The sequence below is a fragment of the Equus quagga genome, chromosome 5, assembly GCF_021613505.1.
Source record: "Equus quagga isolate Etosha38 chromosome 5, UCLA_HA_Equagga_1.0, whole genome shotgun sequence".
In the NCBI taxonomy this organism is placed as follows: Eukaryota; Metazoa; Chordata; class Mammalia; order Perissodactyla; family Equidae; genus Equus; species Equus quagga.
The window spans coordinates 79,676,922-79,691,148 of NC_060271.1; the positions used below are offsets into that span (position 1 = coordinate 79,676,922).

Consider the following 14,227-nt stretch of genomic DNA (forward strand, 5'->3'; position numbering starts at 1 on the left):
TCTCAGTCAAACCCATTCCTCAAGATTTTTTCCAAGTCCCACCCGACAAGAATCTCTTTGATCATCTCCTATGGCACACATTAAGTTATTAATCTAACACAACTCAATAAATGCAGTAAATAATATACGCAATGTTTCAAACTTATTTCTAAGCTAGTAGTGTTATCTCTATACACCAGATAAGCAGGGTTTGGAAGGTACCAGATCCACCATTTACAACTGAGATCTTAGACAAGCTACTAAATCTTCTGAGCACCAGTTTCCTCATCTGTAAAATGGGAAAACCATCTTCCTCCCTGGATAACTGTTAAGAACAGAGTTAGATAAACTATAAATATGTATGTCTGACATAAGGGCAGCCCAATAAAGGTTAGTTCTACTCTCCCTCTCCTCACTTCTTCATCGAGTAAGGGGTTTTCAGGCAGACAATCACACTCCTGATCACCAATATTTTTTAAATCTCTGCTTCTGCAGAAGGTAGTTAAATTTAGGGAGGAAAAAAAGGGTAAGAGACGAGCAAAAATAGAAATTACAAAAATAATTCCGATTCCAATTCACACACAACCTCTTTCTATCTTAACAGATTCACAAGAATACAGTTAAATCTCTAGAAAACAAAAACCTATCCTGGAGGAACTACAATGTAATAGGTGCTCTAGAACCCCAGAGGTAAAAGAAACCCACATCAGATGTTCTTCATAAAATAGTGTCTTGAGGGCCAGACTCAGTGGCCTAGTGGTTAAGTGTGGCATGCTCTGCTTCAATGGCCCAGGTTCAGTTACCCGGTGTGGACCTATACCACTTGTCTGTTAGTGGCCATGCTATGGCAGCAGTTCACATACAAAAAGAGGAAGATTGGCAGCAGATGTTAGCTCAGGGAGAATCTTCCTCAGCAAAAAAATCAAAAAATAAAATAATGTTTTGAAGTAATAATTCCTAATAATGTAAAAGTCTTAAAAAAAAAAAAAGAAAACTCAAAATGCAGAGTCCAGAAAAAAGTAAGCTCTCCAACTGCATAATAGTATGCTTTAGTAAAGTTACAGTTTTTCTTTGGCTAACATAAAATGAAAACCTACAGTTATGCACACAAATTCACTGATGCGCTGGCATAAAGAGTCAAATGTTACAGACTGAAGTACTTACTAAGTGAAATGATGAATTTGGGATTTTCTTTAAAGTAATCTAGAAAAAAAGGATGCATGTCTGGGTGGGCAGGGATGAGTGGTGGGTGAGGGAAGTTCGACGAAGCAGGACTGGCAAGAATATTTGTTATGGAAGCTGAGTGACGGGTCCATTAGGATTTATTACCTTTTGTCTCTACTTCTTTTAACATGTCTGAACATTTCCAAAACAAAAAGTTGAAGTGCTAAATATTAAGTATGGCATTTTTAACAGAAAATAAGATGGGGGAGGAAGAGTATTAAAAAAAACCTTCTCAATAAATCTAACATTATCATACCAAGGTCTAACAAAAACCAAAATCAGGTAATTTGCTATGATTAACAGGCGATGTGTAAATAACAAATGCAGATTTCAGTGTAAAATCTCATTTTAGTTCATTATTCCTTACACTGTTCCTTCCCATCTGACTTAACTGACTTATCTGTTAATAAATAGTTTATATTTCACTCTGTTTCATTATACCTTTTGTTGGAAAAAACTAATTTGTGAAATGAAGAAAGTAAAATTAAGCAAAACAAGCAAAGTGTTCTTGATTTCTTGATAAGAAATCTGTGATTAAGAATTAGGTTAGGTCACACAGAAGAAAATAAACTCTCTGCCTTTTGAGAATGATACTGATATAACCTGAAAACAATGTGATAAGAAACAGGAACCAGCAAAACAAGGGTAAATTTGGCACTAACACCTGGAAAACAATCAAACAAAGACAGCCATTATAAAGCCTTTTTCATTTAACTCCAGGAGCTTTGGCCATAAAGAGGTTCATGCACCTAGAGGAATTTAAGGATAGCCAACTTATGAAATCATTAAACTTGGAAAAATCTTGAGTTGAGATCTGAGTTCTTAATTATTAACTCCTTTGAAAACAATGGCAATTAAATAATATTAACCCTTTAAAATAAATTTTATTCCTGATTATATAAGTACTATATGCTTGATATAGAAAATAAAAGTAATAAATTAAATCCTTATCAATAAAACTATCACTTAGCATGAATATTTTGACATAATTTCTTCTAGTTTTGTGTATGTGCATGCACACATGGATGAGAAAGGGAGGAGGGTACACTAAAGTCTACCCTATGAAATTAGAACTATACTATTTTGAATTAATATTTTATTTTCTTATATTTAATACTTTTCAAGAACAGAATGTTTAATGGCCACAAAACATTCTGAACTCCTGAGGAAATTTTTATTATTTTGACAAGTAGCAGTTAAAAACTCTTTCCTATGTCCTTTTAAGAACTAAAACATTCCACTCTGAAACCAGAAATATTCAATAAAATGTCAAGCAAAAATTCTTTTAGAAGCACCTAGAAACTGATTTCTTGAGGCAAACATGAAGAAATGGCTTGGTGGATTACAAAGATACTACCATTCAATCCCACAAGATACTTCTGAGATGTCCACTACCATGGACAAATCAAGAACTGCCTGTTATTTTGATGCAGTCTCTCAATTTTCTTTATAGAATTGGTAAAGAAATCTGAAATCTAAAAGCACCATCGAAACTAAGTCAATCAGATCATAATGGCTTCATTAGATTTATAATGAAAAGATTTGTATCAAACCCCACACGTGAATACAGCACTTCATGGTTTACAAAGCACTTTAATATTCATTATCTCATTTGAGCCTCACAACAACCCTGTGTGGAAGGAAATCCCAGTTTATAGATTAAGTAAAGCCTTAGAACTAAGTGGTAAGATCACAACTAGAACCTATTTATCTTTTCTAGGTGTCCCTTCCACGCTGTATTCTAGATATACTAAATGTTTACTTTATAGCTTTGTTTTTTCTGACATTAAAAGGAGTAATACATGTTCATTAACACTCCCCAAAAAGAAAGAAAAATCACCCTTATGACATGCCAAAAAGAATAAAAACAGTTTTCTGGGGCCGGCCCGACGGCGCAACGGTTAAGTTCGCACATTCAGCTTCTTCGCAGCCCGGGGTTCACCGGTTCAGATCCCGGGTGCAGACACGGTACCACTCAGCAAAAGCCATGCTGTGGCAGGCGTCCCACATATAAAGTAGAGGAAGATAGGCATGGATGTTAGCTCAGGGCCAGTCTTCCTTAGCAAAAAGAGGAGGATTGGCAGTAGTTAGCTCAGGGCTAACCTCCCTCAAAAAAAAAAAAAAGTTTTCTATAATCTTACCACAAAGGAAAAACTATCATTAACATAGGTATATAACCACATACCTCATTTGGTACTGCTTTATTAGAGCAACTGTTTGCCTCAGAAAATATAAATCCACTTTCGCACCTAAGAATGCAGGTATGACACTGGCCAGTTAATACAAGAGTGAGTACATGTCATTCTGTGCTTTCCTCAGTTTAAGTGGCACTCTATCTGCTAATCTCTTCTAGTATATAGATAGATCCACTCAGCCAGCTTCTTCCTACTATTAGTTTTGTCCCCTCATGTCTCACGAAAGTCATAATTCTGAAGGTGCGGCAAGTGTGGATAGAGAGCATCAGTGGATATAAAAATGTCAAAATATAGGACCTCAAGAAAATTGTCAAATAGAAAGGAAAAATAAGCAATTATCTGGTATCATCAAGGGTATCACAAACTTCACTGCTACCTGAAAGGATTGGTAAACATTATGATCTCAGATTTGGAAAAAAATGGAAGATCAACTCGCCAATGCACAATACCAAGGAGGAATCACCAAGAGAAACATGCATTAACAACCCCATATAGCAATGATTTAAGTTATTATTTCCAGGAAAACAACTTTCTGACAAATGGGATATGAGTGTAATCAGATGTACTTTTTTTTAAGGATCATGTGTACTACATACATAAAAGGGTCTCTAGAAGACAACACGGTATTCATAGTAAATGATGCCCCTCTGAGATGTCCACTGGTGGTCCTGCCTACCTTGCTATCCTCAATATAATGAACTAGTCCAAAAGAAATCACCTGATCCAAGTTGAAATAAATCTTTCCTGGAATTTTTTTTAAAACTAGAAAGGAAAAAAGTGGTGGATGTTGGTAAAACTTAAATGCTGTTGACAGTGTATTTACTGCCTTAGTGAGAAAGCACACTGGAACAAAACAAAGCCAATATAACAGAGGTAAACAGGACCAAGAGGTAAATCCACGGTTTAAGACATTCATTACCCAGTTCCAGCTGTGCCCAAGGGCTAATTGCCTCCCTGCCCTCCCTGTCATTTGGTTGTCCACTTCTTTCATGCAGTGCATGAGCCAAAAAATGTTCCTATCTGCCTAAAATAGGTTGCCAAAATCTTCAATTAAGCATACCTAAATTATCTGGCCAAATGCCTTAAAATGGCAAATGCCTTAAAATGGCAAATGCCTCAAAGCCTTTACAAAGTATAAAAGAGCATAAATAGAATGTTCCTTTTTGTATAAAAAGTGGAAATAAGAAAACACATAAATCTGCTTATGGTTACAAAAAGAAACAGGGAGGATAACAGAAAACAATGAAGTTGGTTATCTCTAGAGGGCAATGTACTGAAAGGAAATGGAAATGATATTTCATCAAGTACATTTTACTACACAGTTCTGACCTTCAGAAGCATGTTAACAATCTACATTTTTAAAAAAATTAAAACAAGGATGGGAAGAAAGGAAAAAAATCTGAAATTGAAAACAAACTAATTCAATCATTTTTCTAATGAATACCATAATCCACTGAAAAGGAAAAAGACAACTAATGCAACCAAATTATGAACTCACTATTTGATTTATATATCCTCAGTTTGGGTGGAGCTAGGAGAAAAGGGAGAACTACAAACAAATTTTTAGTTAGTTGTTTTTTTGTAATGCTATGAAGCAATTCTTAAATTACTTTAGACATACATATGATAGGTTGAGCAAATACGTAAATGTTTTGGTAATGCTGGGAATCAGGGCTCTTGCTGTGGAAGATACATAAATATGAAATGTGAGAAAGCAAGAAAGAATTGGACAGTAATAAATTATAAACCACTGAAAAAACCAGGAGTCCATAACTCCATACCAATCAATCAAGGTAAATGTAGAGGGAATGCTGAGTTGGAAAATCATCATTTTGTAACCATCATAATAAAGATTGGTTCAGGCAAGAATTATCTGTGCATGTTTAATCTAGAGAGGTTTTGACGAGCAGGACATTTGCACGGTCTTAAAATGTCTCTCCACGGATCAGTTAGTTCAAGGGGGAGGGGAAAATCCCAAACATTTTGACCGAATGTTCTCAAACATAATATCATCCATAAGGGGCAGATGGACATCATGCACCTCCAGATCTGATACCACGGGGCAAGAGCATCACTTACGTGATTTTTCTGGCCAGGGACATACCTAATTTGAATCTAATCAAAAGAAAACATCAGATAAATCCCAAATGAGAAATCTTCAATAAAAAAAAAAAAGAAAGCAGATTGTATTCTTCAAAAATGTCAACTTCACAAAAGATAAAAGTTAGAGAAACATTCCAGAGTAAAGACTAGAGACATGACAACTAAATGCAACTGTCTGATCCTAGACTGACTGCACTGGGTGGGAAAACAACTACTGGGTGAACCACCAAAATCAGAATATGGTAGACTAAAGAATTTTATCAATGTTAAATTTACTGACATTGATAACTGTACTATGAATACAAAGGAAAATATCCTATCTTTAGGAAATAAACTAGGGTAAAGGAGCAACTTATTCTCAAATAGTTCAGGAAAAAAACAGGGGTGTGTGTTTGTGTAGGAGAGAGGGAAGGGAAAAAAGAGAGACAAGGAATTCTCCTGTCAGGCAGAGCTTTAATTCATTAAAAAATAGTTAATGACCCAATTCTTTAAGTCCAACACCAGACTATCTAACTTCTTAGTTATATACTAAGTCAAAAAAGGACTATGAGCATGGCAACAGGCAGAAAACTTGCAATATGCTAAAGAGCATGAGTCTTAAACACATTTTTGGATTTGGCTCTTCTTTTTCTGCATCATGTTCACTCCCTAACTATTGACTTAGTCAGCCCATTATGCAATCCATAATAATCTGATCTTTGGGGAAATTTCCACTGATCTGAAGATACCCACCCTGCTAGGAGATGTGCCAGTGAATGACTTCATGCAAAACTGGTTAACTCCCATAAGTGAAATTTAACACTAATGTAACATAGTGTTCTTCAAGAACTTGGACCCTATATTCAATGTTTTAATTCTGGTCCTGCTGCTTGGTAAAAATGCGACCCTGAACAAGCTGGTTAATATAAGCCTCAGTTCCATTATGTGAAAAATGGAAATAAAAACAGTACCCACTTCAGAACGTTGATGTAAAGATTAAAATTATACCTCCTAACTTGAAAAAGATGCTCAAAAAACATTAGATAATAAACAAAATGCTTAAGAAGCAAGTAGGTGTTTGTTCCTTTATTAGGATTTGGGTAATTTCTGAAAATTTCATTATTGCAGTAGAAATCGAAATTAAATTAATATAGGTATATAGACATGTATGCATGTGGTGTATGAGACAAGTGGGGAAATGTGAGTACTATCTGATATTAAGGAATTATTATTTTGGGTGCAATAAACATGTTCTTCTCTAAATACCTTAGAGAAAAATTTTGAACTATAAATTAATGAATGATATATGGGATTTGCTTAAAAATAATAGGGTGGACAGTAGAGACTAGATTGACCATTGGTTGTAATTGTTGAAGGTGGGTGATAGGTACATGGGTGAATCATGATACAATACCCTGCTTTTATATGTTTAAAATTTTCCATAATAAAAAAAAATTTTTTTAAAGCAGTGAAGAAATTCCAAAGAAAAGGAAGTTGGCAACATTCACTCATCAACAGGGAAATTAGCTGAAAGTTGAATAAAATGAAGACTGTAGAAATAAGGCAGGAAAATAGTATAGGAACTTAAGACTGAAACAAATATATTTTGGTATTTAGGGGGTTCAAAAGAGCTGAAAAATAATCCAAAATATATGTATCCCAAGGTAATCACTAAAAAAATATCAAAACATGTGTACCTTTTTTCCTATACTCCCTGAACATTTTTCTTTCAATACAAATCCTTTGTTATTCCTGACCCTCGCTGATCATCATTATAGCTATGTGTTTTATTTCTACACCTCACTTCTTCCTCACCCTCCTTCCTTTCCATTATTCTCTTATCTTCCATATACCTATGTCTCTTCCATTTTCAACCACAAATAAACTACAAAAGACTACAGTAAATAAAGTTAAAGCAATGAAAGAGCAAGTAAAGTTGGGTACAAACAGGGGCTTATTGGCTTTAGCCACAAACATAATTACTTTCAGTTTAGAGGATCTCTAAACCACCACATTTCAACATTCAGTAGCTCCTGTTTCCTCACAAAACAGCCCAAATTATGTTACTGGGTACCCATACTGGAAGCACTGTTTCTTAGTATGTAAAGCATTTTATTAAGAACTTACACAGATTCATTCAAACCTTGACAAGTACACATTAAGTCACAGTAAAAAGAGCACGATTTGGACTCCAAGGGCCTGTGTTCTTATCCAGGCTCTGGCAACTACCAGCTGAGTTCATTCACTCAACATGCACATCTCATACATATCAGGCACTGGGACAGATACAAAGACAAACAACAATCATATAAATAAATGGTTACAATATATTTCGATAAGTGCTGCAAGAGAGGCATATATTAAGTTTACAGATGCACACAGTATTTTAATGAAAGATTAGATGATCTTTCAGCTCCAAAATTCTATCAATTTAATTTAAATTCCTTTAAACCTCTTTTAAGGCTAACTCCTCTAAGGGCGTATCCACAGGTTACAATTTTCTATCAAAATATGGCTGCCTACGCACTTAAAAATTTGTAATAAAAATAACAGCTAACATTTATTAAACATCTCGTATGTGCCAAAGGATAGGAGCTATCCATACATAGTCTCACTTAGTCCTCAGAACAATCTCAAGTAGGAAGTAGTAATATCACCATTTTACAGATGAGAAAACAAACGTTCAGAAAAACTAACTTACCCCAAATCTCACACATACAGTAAGAGGAAAACAGGGATTTGAATCCAGATCTTCTGATTTCAAAGCCTATTCTCTTTCCACTAAACTATTTGTCTCTCATTTTCTTTCACTACATAAAAACAAAATTTCCAGAGATCACCTTCTTAAGAGCACCCAAGAGAAAATCTTTGAGACAGCCATGAAATATAAAGTGATCACTGATGTAAGAAGTGTTTTTTAAACCAGAGTATCTGCTGTATACAACCTCCATAATACGAGATTACAAAACTAAACATAACCAATATTCAAGATAATAGAGATGTATGACATGAATAAATACTCTACTAGTTAATAGTTACTAGAACTGGTTAATAAACTAGTTAATAAAAACGAATGAGATTTTGTGATTTTTTCCAACTGTTTTATCTTCACCCTAACTTGGTTCCAACACAAACAACCAAGGAGAGAATGGCCCAGCATATTTTAGTGTATTAACATGTTGCAGTCCACATAATTATTTAAAAGTCCATATTACAGAGTATGGGGATAGAAAATAAAGTGTATATGAAACGCTGTCAAATTTTTAAAAAGAATGCAACATAAGACCCATCAAGTTTAGAATGCTTAATAATCAACAAAATTTAAAGCTACGTTGAAATAATGTAAATTACCTGTTTACTTTTCTGTATAAACTTCATTAGACTCATCACCTTTTTGTAAATTTCTTTTTCCAGTCTATCAATTTTAATTGCAAATCTGAACCAGCAATCAATCATCCCTGAAAAATTTTAAGTTAACCCTTTACAACAAATGAGGAAACAACCTGAAGAAATGATTTTGTGCACAATCCCAAAACTAGTTAGAAAAAGAATTCAAACCAAGATAAATCGCCGAAACCTGGTAACAGATTTTCCTTCAGAATGCCTTCAGATTAGAAACAGTATGTTTTCCCCCAAATTGCCTAAAAACAAATTTTAAGATTAGGAAAAATTAACTTGGAAGCAGCCTTCATTGTCTGGTTCAATTAAAGATTTTGGAATAATCTGAGTCTCCCTCATTCGCAATTAGCTCGAGCAACAAAAGATCCGTTTCAAACGTCCTCAAGGATTCACGTATGTGGGATACATTCTCCCCCTACCTTTAACATAACGGGGCCCGAGCTAGGTATCACACAAAAATAAATCACTAATGATCCGTATTCGCGATTCCTCGGAGGAATTTGCAAGTAAGTACCATCGATGAGCCCTCGGTATCCCGCACAGAAGTGACATTTTCTTTGCTTTCATACCCGCCCCAGGCAGGCACCGGACACGCAGCCCCGCAGAAGCCGCTGGATCCCAACACACCCCCTTCACCCAGCTCCCCTTCCCCAGCCCCAAACACAAACACGCTCTTCTCTCCACGCTTCTTGCACAACGTCGCTTGCCAGAGGGCTCGGCTCAAGCTCCAGCGCCTCTCTTCCAGGCCCGACGGGGACGGGGACTCCCTCCGCGGCGCTCCCTCACCACCGCTTCCTCCGGCAGGCCTGGCGGCCTCGGCATCCCTGCGCGATGGGGAAGGGGCAGCCACGGCCTTGCCAAAGGGCTGCTCTCGGTCCTCGGCCCTGTGCCACGGCGTCAGCGGCTCTTCCTGGAGCGGGGTCCCATTCCGGTGCCCGACCCGGCCCTCCGGGGCAGTGAGGTGAACCGACGCAGTGGCGGGGCACCCAAGCGTCCCTTCCCATCCCCGGGGGTCCCCCAACCTCCTCCCGCCCCCGCCGTCTGCCCGCCGCCATTTTGTGCGCAGCCGCTGCGACACAGATACAATAGTCGGCCCAGATCTCTGAGGAAAGGCTCAGGACCCCCACGCTACGGGCCCCCGCCTTCCAGCCCCCTGCTCCCCACCAGGCAGCGGTCCTACCTATGCCTACCCGACTAACAGCCGGATCCCATTCGCGCCCCACACAGTTTAGCACTCAGCCTCCAGTCTCGACGCCGAAGAAGCTACCGCCTCCAGCGGGCTGCACGCATGCGCGCCTGTCGAGCCTTTGCGAGCCCTCAGCTGCTCCTGGCGCCTGCGTATCGCGGGCGCCGCGCTCGCCCGGAGGCGCGAGACAGGGGCAGAGGAGCTTGGTTCCGGAAGAGGGCGCTCTCGCGTGTGGCGTTCCAGGCGGAACCGCAAAACGAGGTGCCCGCATCAGTGCCTCTGCCTGTTCTGCGCCGGTCCTGTTGAAGTCGTGCACGTCCGTAAGACCTGCATTGTCTCACCTCCTCCGTGAAGTCTTCCCTGACCATTTTTACCTTCAGTAATGCATTGACATAGGTAATATTCATCTCGCACTTGATATGATCATAATACTTTGTATCGTTAAGATTTTGCCTGTCTTTATCCTCTCGCTTCGTTTTTTTGGTTTCTTTTTGTTTTTGCATCCCTGTAGCAATCATGTGATGTATGTCATAGACACTCAAGATGTCAGGAAATTAGAATTCAGTTAAAGCCTATTGAGCTAAAAACAACACTGAAAATCATTTCATGTGTCATTTCACAATAAAAATATCTACCTGTGGGGTAAATATTTTTAGCCCTCATTTTGCTGATGAAAAACCTTAGATTGAGAGAACTTGAGTGACTTTGCAAGGTTACTCTACTCTATCAACATAAAAACTCAATCATTGGGCAGAATCTGATAAAATTCACAAGTCCTGCCTTACCAATACCACATAAATTACACCACCTACCCTGAGTCTCATGCATCAGTTTTACATAGCACCCAAACAGATGTTTTTCTCTTATTCACATTAAAATAACCATAGAAAAGGCTCCAAGAAGTCTTTTATAAAATATCTTATCAGATTTTCATTTCAAACTAAAAGTCCTGCTAAAGGCGACAAGCCAAAAACAACCAAGAAAAAGCCAACAAGCTCTGCCAAAACTCCAAATAACCAACATTGAAGTTTAATGTGTTTCCTTCCATACATTTCCTGAGATTCATATCTTCGTCCATTTTGTATGTGGGATGCCGCCACAGCATGGCTTGATGAGCAGGGTGTAGGTCTGTGCCCAGGATCCCAACCAGTGAACCCAGACACCAAAGCAGACCACGGGGACCCAACCACTATGCCATTGGGCGGGCCCCTGGCCACCTTCTTGCTGTGTCCTCGTGGGCTTTTCTCTAAGCGCACACATCCCTGGTGTCTCTCTCTCTTCTAAGGACACTAGTCATGTTGGATTAAGGCTCCACCCTTATGACCTCATTTAACCATAATAACTCCTGTAAAGGCCTTATCTCCAAATGCACTCTGAGACATACTGGGGGTTAAGACTTCAGCCTATGAATTGGGAAGGGGCGGGACACAATTCAGTCCATAACATAGGACATTTTCAGGGCTTTGTTTTTTACTGTGAATGAGATGGAAAGGCTATGAGATGGGAAAGTTTTGAGCAAAGGAGTGAAATAATTTGACTTACATTACATTGAATACTTACTCTGTGCCACTATTCTAAGCGCTGGAAGATAGCAGCAGTCAACAAAAATCAAGTACCTACTTTCATACAATTTACATTTTAGTGGGGAAAAAACAATGAACAAATAAATATATAATGTAGTAACAAAATAAAGCAAATAAGATGAAAATGATGAAGAAAGGGCTCAGTACTGCTTTAGATAGTCAAAGAAATCCTCTCTGATGACATCTGAGCAGAAATATAAAGGAAGACAAGGGAAAGTCATACAGATATCTGGAAGAAGAGCTTTCCAATAGAGGCCAAATCAAGTGCAAAGGCACTAGAAAAGGAGCATGTTGGGTGTGTTGGAGGAATAACAAGAAAGCCAGCTCAGTCGAGGTGGAGTGAAATAGGAAGGACAAGATGAGGATGGCAAAATAGCAAGGGACCAGAGCATGCAAAGCTTTGTAAACCACTTGAGGCAATGTACAACACTGAATAAAATGCTGGATTAGGATCACAAGAGTTGGCTTTCTAGCCCCTGCTCTGATACGAACCTCACTGGATTTCAGTTTCTTACAAGTAAAAGGGATGGGAGGAAACTCGATTAGCTTTCCCACAAGATGTGAGTCTAGAAATCTATAAACTGAAAGATGCTCATCAATACTTATGGCATTCCTAGGAAAAATATTTTTTATCTTAGAGTCTACTATATCCATGCTACTCCAAGCTTTTATGTCTTCTAGTCTCCTAGGACCACTTACAGAAATTTTCATTCCTATCTAAAAATGTCAATATTCTTGACAGAAGAAAAGCTATCCTACCCACATCCTCTTCTTACCATCACTCTATTGCACAATTCCCCATCCTCTTCTTTTATCCACTGTTTTCTGATTAGCCAAATAAAAAGTACCGAGCAGCTCTATCTAGAGCTCAGCTTCTGCCTGCTCAGCACAGTCAAGGCTTCATACCTGAAAGTATTAGAAAGAGAAAAGTCATCACAAACTTTTTCCTGTGATTTGTTAACATAAATGAAGCTTTGTCTCAATGACATAAAGAATCTCATCATCATTTTATCTCAAGTGCAAGTGTCCCAATAAATAGGATTTGGGGACAACTATTGCCCTCCTTCTGTCGTTAGAATACAAATCTAATCATTGGGATAGACACAGGGCCACGATGAAAGTTTGAGAAATCCCAGAGCCATTTCACGTTCTGCAAAAGAACATAAACATCAAGAAAACCTGATTCTCACTGTACTTGAATTTTGCAGCGTTTATGCCAGACTATAAGGGGCATCCAGGTGTAATATATATAAGTCCAGAAAGTAACTCAAGAACAAGCAGTTATTCTTCTGAGTTTTTATCAATGCTAGTGCAGTAGTGACCAGAAATCAGTTTGCCTCTTCTAGTGAAGGTGGTTTCTGAATATGCCCACAAATTCTTTGATACCTTTCACTTCATGAGGTGGAGCCTAATTCCACTCCCCTTGAATGTAGGACAGACTTAGCAAACCGTTTCTAGTGAACAGAATGTGGTGAGAGTGACGCTGTGCGACTTCCAAGTCTAGGTCACAAAAATGATAGATTCTGCCTCACTCTCCTTTCTCTCTCTTGGTTTCCTCACACTAGGGAAAGCCAGCTGCCATACGTGAGGACATCCAAACAGCCTGTTGAGAAGCCCATAAGGGGAGGAATTAAAGCCTCCTGATACTGAACCTCTTAATCTCAAGTGCGATGCACAGAAGGCCAGTCACTGAGACATGGCGCTTGGAGATGGGGAAAAGTTTATTCAAATTGGCCAAAAGGAGAAGGCAGGAGAATAGGTTCTTTGAAATCCGCCATAACAAGATAAGAGAGCAGGGAGTTTATAGAGCTAAGGGGGTTGGCAAGAGGGGTTCCTAGAAACAAAGGGGTAATCCGTGTTTCTTTCACTCCCAATAAACCCCTGGACAATCTGACTTCTGGGCAGCAGCAGCAGCTGGGGGCTGGTTATCTGGTGGTCTTTTAAGGCATTCTTTTTCTTCTGTAAAACAAGCTCATAAATCCTTGTGACCCTTGAGTCACCCCTCAGGTAAAAAAAAAAAAAAAAATAGCCAATTGACAAGATTAACTTCTTTTCATTTTTGTCTGTGCCGGGAACAAGGTCGAAAGGTAATCTTACCGAATATTTACAGTAACCTTCAGATACCTGGCTGCACTGCTAACAACTACCACCAAAGAGCCAACTACCAGCCACTGCAGTGGGCACTTTGGAGACAGAACCTCCAGCCTCAGCTAAGCCTTCAAATGACTGCAGCTTAAGTCAATATCCTAAAACCAATCTCATGAGGGCCCCTGAGCAAGGACTGCTTAGCTAAGTCAGTGCTGAACTCCTGAGCCATAGTAATGGTAAGGATAAAAATACATATTGTTGTTTTAAACCATTAAGTTTTGAGGCTTTTTTTTTTTTTTTGAGGAAGATTAGCCCTGAGCTAACATCTGCTGCCAATCCTCCTCCTTTTGCTGAGGAAGACTGGTCCTGAGCTAACATCCGTGCCCATCTTCCTCTACTTTATATGTGGGACACCTGCCACAGCATGGCTTGCCAAGCAGTGCATAGGTCTGCACCCAAGATCCGAACCAGTGAACCCCAGGCCACCAAAA

The 14,227-nt window shown here is 38.8% G+C and overlaps 1 protein-coding gene across 3 annotated transcripts in view; it reads right to left on the reverse strand.

The window, feature by feature from the left end:
• The window catches only part of ZNF638 (zinc finger protein 638), a 137,750-nt gene that overhangs the window by 68,095 nt on the left and 55,428 nt on the right, over positions 1–14,227 (reverse strand). The window contains exon 1 of one of the 3 annotated variants that reach the window (XM_046660564.1): positions 10,060–10,159. The exons of 1 other annotated variant lie outside the window; for it this stretch is intronic. The gene's annotated coding sequence lies outside the window, so the exon portion shown is untranslated. Of the gene's footprint in view, positions 1–10,059; positions 10,160–14,227 lie in introns of those variants that run through there. One more of the 3 variants, XM_046660566.1, reaches the window with a different exon arrangement.